This window comes from Anabrus simplex, chromosome 6 (assembly GCF_040414725.1).
Source record: "Anabrus simplex isolate iqAnaSimp1 chromosome 6, ASM4041472v1, whole genome shotgun sequence".
In the NCBI taxonomy this organism is placed as follows: domain Eukaryota; kingdom Metazoa; phylum Arthropoda; class Insecta; order Orthoptera; family Tettigoniidae; genus Anabrus; species Anabrus simplex.
The window spans coordinates 312707638-312714377 of record NC_090270.1 but is presented as its reverse complement, the minus strand read 5'-3'; the positions used below and the strand labels follow the sequence as shown (position 1 = coordinate 312714377).

At 35.7% G+C, this 6740-nt stretch overlaps 1 protein-coding gene across 2 annotated transcripts in view; it reads right to left on the bottom strand.

The window, feature by feature from the left end:
• The window catches only part of LOC136876523 (DNA-directed RNA polymerase III subunit RPC6), a 72460-nt gene continuing 65720 nt past the window's right edge, over window positions 1-6740 (bottom strand). For both annotated transcript variants that reach the window (XM_067150541.2, XM_068228128.1), the window contains exon 7: window positions 1-327. The gene's annotated coding sequence lies outside the window, so the exon portion shown is untranslated. The remainder of the gene's footprint in view (window positions 328-6740) is intronic.

The window sequence follows — 6740 nt, the reverse complement described above, 5'->3', positions numbered from 1 at the left end:
CATTTTTTATAAAATTAATTATTACTGCAAAAAAGAAAAAAAGAAAACAATATTTAATAAAGGTTAAAACTTGTTTATGAATTATACAGTACATTCAATTTTTACAAAGGAAATTAGCCTATTCCTTCAAAAGGTTTTTCAAAGAAAGTTGTAAAAAGGTACAGATTTTAAAATTTGCATATAGACAACTACTTCCTTTCCATTTGAGCTTTGATAACAGCAGTTACATCTTCTAAGAAGTAGATATTGCACATACAGTTTGCCGATCTTGATTGTGCTAAGTCACAAACAGCAGCATATCACCAATCTCCAACTTTCCAAAGAGCACTGGAAACAGATTTCTGGTTGATGATTTAGCTTATGGAACACACATTTACATTGCAATTAAATGGAAGCAGCAACCATATTAAGTTAAAAAAAAAATACATACATACACTGATACATGAAAGAGTGGTGCAAAAGAAACTTTACACTTGGTGAAATTAACTTCTTCTTTATTTTAATTTGTGTTTATGCCTATGTTTCTATGTTGGTGATACATCATACTGTCAGCGAGAATAAATAGCAAATGGATCAGACCCATCAGCAACAATGAGAACTTTTACATTTGTTTTATTAAAGTTACTTTTGCATCATCTTGTATCTTTCAATTTTTGGTTTGCAAAGTGCCTACAGCAGATTTGCAATGAGGCTTCTTCTATGCCTCCTACCTTAAAATTGTTAGAAACGGAGTTTGCCCGTCATGTCTTCTCTTATCTTCCATGGTTTATTAACCTCCAAGGGAAACGTATCCTCATCCATTCCTATCACCTACACCAAAGCTGGTTCACAAACACAGCACCATCGAAAGAATTCATGGCTAACTTGGCTTTTATTTCTTTATAAAAAATACAATTCAATGATTTTTCCACCTGTTTGTATCAGAAATATTCCTTACTACCATTTGCCGATGATATCTTAATAACTTAAAAAGACTAAGTGAAACACAAATTATGGAAGATATACATTGTGACTTGAACAAGTTATCGGACTGGGCTTTATCTCAAAATATGATCATAAATGTGACTAACACAAAATACTTAATCTTTCATAAAACAGCCCATAAAATCACAGCGGCTAACACTGTTATCCTAAAGAACCAAGTAATACAGAGAGTCAACTCAGCTATGTAGCTTGGTACAGTAAAATGTCATTGTAACGAACGCCAGTTTAATGAAATGTTCAGAATAGCAAAATTATTTTTAGGCCTCTTCCCTTTTCTCTATTTAATGTCTGTTAAAATATTTCAGTGTATCAAATTTCGAACTTTCCATATAATGAACTAAAATGTAGCTACTTTCTTCAAAATATAATCGCCGGGTATTTCGTACAACATGTCTTTATACAGCTAATACCAGACGGCACACACTATACAACAAAGGCGAAACTACCCAATTACAAATCACAGGAAAGTAAGCAAGCACATCACAATTCTCATGAGCAGGTTGCCTTCCAAACAGCTCGTGAAGAATATCTTATTCAGTTATGGTGTACCAGTACTGAACGTCATTACAGTAAAACCTCGTTAATTCAAAGTCGTTGGGATGCAAAATTAGACTTTGAATTAACCGTCAACTTGTAATTCAGAAATGCCAACTCTTGCCGCACCACAAAATATTCGAAGACCCGTTATTGCATTCAATTAACCTCGATTCACAGTTTAAAAAAACTTTCGAATGTCATGAAAAATACTATTTCCAAAATGTACCGACAAGGTGCATTTACAGTATTCAGATAATGCACTCATATAATTCACTGACAAAAATAACCTCACACAATGAAAGAAAAACAAAGCATGATTCAAAGACGAGGAGAAATCTATGCTGGCTCTTGTTTGCAAGTGCTTTATTCATTGGATTACTGTAATGTATGCATTTTATATGCCCTGTACTTGCATGGAAAGTGCCTGACACCCTTAAAACATCGTGGTTTATCTAAGTTTCCTATGACGAGGGAATAAAGTCTCACACTTCTGTGTGCATTGTAACACAGTACAATGACCTCAACCCTTGTACGATTTCTCGACTGACACTTCTCTCTTTTAAAATCATAAGTCTGTTTGGGCTTGGCATAAAAAGAAACAACGCAGTTTCATCGGCAATGACAATATTGTTCGGTGCATACGAATTGATTATATGAGCCATGGTTTTTGCCTACTGTCAGCATCGCCAGTGTTCGCGGATTCTACTTCTCTGCACACTGCCTGCTATGTGATATTGTAGCATTCCTTGCAACCCTTAATACAAAAGAATTACAATTTCACTTGAACCTAGCAAACACGAAGCACACTGTAGACTCACCAAAGTCAGTGAAAGTGTGGAAGACGTGGATAAATTTTGAATTTAAGTTACTCTGTAAAATACAATCTTTTTAAAACGTAAAGGCAGTTTTGAATTAAAAGCCTGAATTTTGGCAATGGGCCTGACAGGTCGTAACCGGTACAGTATTAAGGTTTTTTAATGTGTAAACTCATGTTGAAATAACGAAGATTCTTCAAGAAGTTTAGCAATAGGTGAGTTCTTAAGAATTGACTTATTTCAGTATAACAAAATATCAATATAACAAATTAATTTCTGAGGTCCTCAAAATTTTGTTATACTGGTATTTTACTGTTTTTAGACTCAACAGTTTCCTGGGAAAACCATATTGATTATGCAATCAGCAACATTACACCTTTGATAGGAATAATGCACAGATTAAGATACAGGAATTTCTCTCACCAACAACTGAAGTGTATATATTAAGTAATGATCCACCCACATCTAACATACATAAGCTTCATTTGTGGAAGCTGTAGGAAAGATTATGTTAATAATTTGGAAATCCTACAAAAAAGAGCCATCAAAATCATGTATGGATTCCCCTTCCTGAAACTGCCACAAGAAGATTTTTCAGAAAGCAATTCCATAAGCAAATTGCATTTTCATCATCAGTCTTTATGTACAAGCAAGACAGGAAATTAACCCACTCTCCCATTTTAGTGAAATTCATAGATATAGAAACTAGAGGATCATTAAGGATATATCCCTCTCACTCCAATTCAGTAAAGTATGTAGTGAAAGGCATAGAATAATCAATATTTTGGGAATATAAATGCATTGCCTCCTATTATAAAGAACTCTAAATCGATTAAATGTTCTAAGAAAAAAGGAATATTACTCTTATACAGATATCTTAATATAAGCTCTATATAAACTTACTTTAATTATTACATAAATATATTGTCCATATTTAATATCTGAATATACTTCTGAGAAACTATGATGCTAACATGTTAAAACAACAACTATGTCTTAGTTATCCAAAAATGTACTTGTCACTTAACTGAAAGAAGAGTTATTAGAACTTGCATAAATAAAAAGTACCAGGTTGAAGGAGTCTGGAGAATCCTCCCCAATGAAACTGTCTATCGAGGGATTGACCCAGTTACCAGCACGATGAAGAAGAACAGAAACTCTTTTTCTTTCACATCTTACGATTACCAGAAAACAGGATTTTACGACAACTAGTGATCAGAAATCTGGGAACGAAGACAGGAGGGCATTGGATCAAAGAAATTCAAGAGGATCTCCGAACAGTTGGACTCAAAATTACAGATGCAGAGAACAAAAATAAAATTACCACCCTTCTTAAGAATCACAAATTTTCAACTGAAATGATGCACAGAAGGCCTATAGAGATTTCAGACGAATTAAGAACACTGCGATCAGAACGAATGAAGAAGTACTGGGCAGATAAGAAGAATCAAACAGTACAACCTTCAAAGAAAAAGTGTACATGGAAGACTCAAGTTGCCCAATGTGGCCAATAAAGTTAATAATAATTTGAAATGTAATTATTGTGTTGCCTGAAGAAGAGTATGTACTGCACTGTCCCTATCACGAGTCCAAGGCTCATGGGACCTTCTGTCACCAATAAATAAGTAATTAAATAAATATGTGAACGAGTCGTATCCATAAAATTTCATTGTATATTTTGTCCTAAATGGAGGGAAATAATTGCTTTCATGTAAATCAACAGTAAAATTAGCAATAAATTGATGAAAACCTACAATCTGTTTTCCAGTCAATGACCGGGTCAGGGATGGAATGAATGAAGCCGCCATCTTGCAGCGAGGACAGGAATTATGCCGGCTGCCGAAGCCTGTCACACTCCTCTGGGGCAATGATCAATGACTGACAGATGATTTGAAATGATATTGGAGAGTGTTGCTGGAATGAAAGATGACGGAAAACGGAGTACCCGGAGAAAAATCTGTCACGCCTCCACTTTGTCCAGCACAAATCTCACATGGAGCGATCGAGATTTGAACCACGGAACCCAGCGGTGAGAGGCCAACGCGCTGCCACCTGAGCCATGGAGGCTTAGCGGTAAATTGATAAATACCATTATTACTAGAGAAATATGCACACGTAATTACGGCAACTATTTTGCTGTAGGCACGACTCTCTTCTGTGGCATTCAGCTTGATCTTGCCGTCTTTTGTTTCCTTCCTGAGGTTCAGGGCTAACACCGATGAATGGAAGTGCTGTGTCTGTGAATTCTCAATATGTTTGTCCAGCGCGAGCAGTTCAAAGGGGAAAATAGAAGTGAAAAGTACACCGTAGATAGCACAAAAATGATATTTTTGGAAAGAAAAATAGCTTGATCCCTGGTCCAATAATTATATTAATTAATGAGTTATGTGCACATGCCAACAACTCGCTCCACTAAGTAACATCAAGCAAAACAAAAAAATCCAAAGAAGTGAGCAAAGACTTCACACACTAAAGTGTTACATGAACAAAAGACATACTGAAGCGCTGTGACGTAGTAGAATTCATAGTGGTAATGGAGCAATGTATGTATGCATATATTTCTATAGTAATAATGGTAGTGTATTTATTAATTTACTGCTAATTTTACACTTAATTTGCGTAAAAGAAATTATTATATTCTATTTAGGACAAAATTTATAATGAAATTTCATGGATACAATTCGTTTATGTACCCCTTACTACCTCTTCTGATTGCCTCCAGCAAAATTTTTCAAAATGAAGCCATACTTTCCAGTGTCGACTCAGTTAATGTAACTTTAATGCTTTTCAGTCTGTCAAACACTAATTATAACACCTACAACATTATAGCATACCTGTAAAAAAAAAAAACACTATTAATAAAGTTACATTGCCTCCACTTAATGTTGATGTAAGTTCACTTAATTTAATTTCTCTACACCAAAATCAGCCTTGAAATGGAATATCTGAAAATCTTGGTCTATAAACTTACTTCCTTTCTACAAAACATCAATAAATGCAAATTAATTCACTGTTAGCTTTGCTTTGTTCTGCCTTGATTTTGCCACTACACAACTATCCTGGCAGCATACATTTCCACATAACTGAATCCCAGCATGCCATTTTATGCCTTTCAGTAGATGTAAACTATGAAAAATAAATATGTGAATGAATCGTATCCATGAAATTTCATTGTATATTTTGTCCTAAATGGAGGAATGCACTTGAAGAAAATGTTAAAATATCAGCCTTTCATAACTCCCAATTTCCATTACAATTTTTCCATACAGGATGATTTTGTATCTAATTGCATGGATTCAGCATACTGTAAATGAATGATTATTTCTTAGAGATTCTTCTTAAGTTAGTCAGAAGGCTATATAATCACACAATGGCAATAAATTACCAACCATTCCTACTGAGTGTGTGTGCTTTGTACGGATACACATGATAATACAAGAATTGTAAGTAAAATAGTGGCAACATTGTCGGGACAATGTTACAATACCATGCATTCATTAATAGGAAAAGAAGGGCATGAGTTGGAACTTGGAATCATTGCATAGAACACCTGAAATAGGCAACGTGTTCTATATAACCCTAACACATCTTCACAAAGGTAGAACAGCGTGGCCCATGACAAAAATGCACGGGAATGTCATTAAAGGTTATATGAAACCTATAGCAACCATGTATTACCATAACGGACTGTTGCACGGTGGGTAATTGTGTTCAATGGAGATTGGGATGTGCCCATAGATTTACCCCACATAGACTTAGTGCAAGGCCTCATGTCTTCAGGCCACCAAACATTATCCTGGACATCCGCTCTGATTCACCCCTGGCACCAGAAGAGCGACTTGACCAACATCAATAATTATTACTGGTGGATTTCTTTCGTACCCATCACCTGCAAGATATTCTCAAAGTCCTTACTGAACAGAGCCGTACCTCAACTGAACCCCCAACAGGGAGAATGCTAAGGAGGATTCAGAAAAGGATATTCCTGTGCTGTACAGATCCTTAATCTGAAGTCAGTATTAACACAGGTTAAGTTACTGGACAAAAAGAATGTAGTTACCTTTATTGATTTTAAAAAGGCATGTAACTCAGTTGACAGGCCTACCCTTCCGAGAATTCTGCAGGAAGTGGGCCAGGACAGAAAACTCGCAGCCTTATCCAACAGACTTTGTGTAATACCAGATTACGGGAAGTTCAGAGGAACATTATTGGAAAGTTTTGGGATCAAAACGAGAGTTAGGCAAGGGGGCGGACTCTTCTCTCCTTTCTTCAACTGTGCACTAGAGGTCATCTGAGAGTGGTGAAAGGAATTAGATGGGCAGAAGCTCCAAAATGGTATTTACCTGGGACAACAGCATCAAGAATCAAGAATGCCATTGACCATATACAATGAAATAGGCTTCG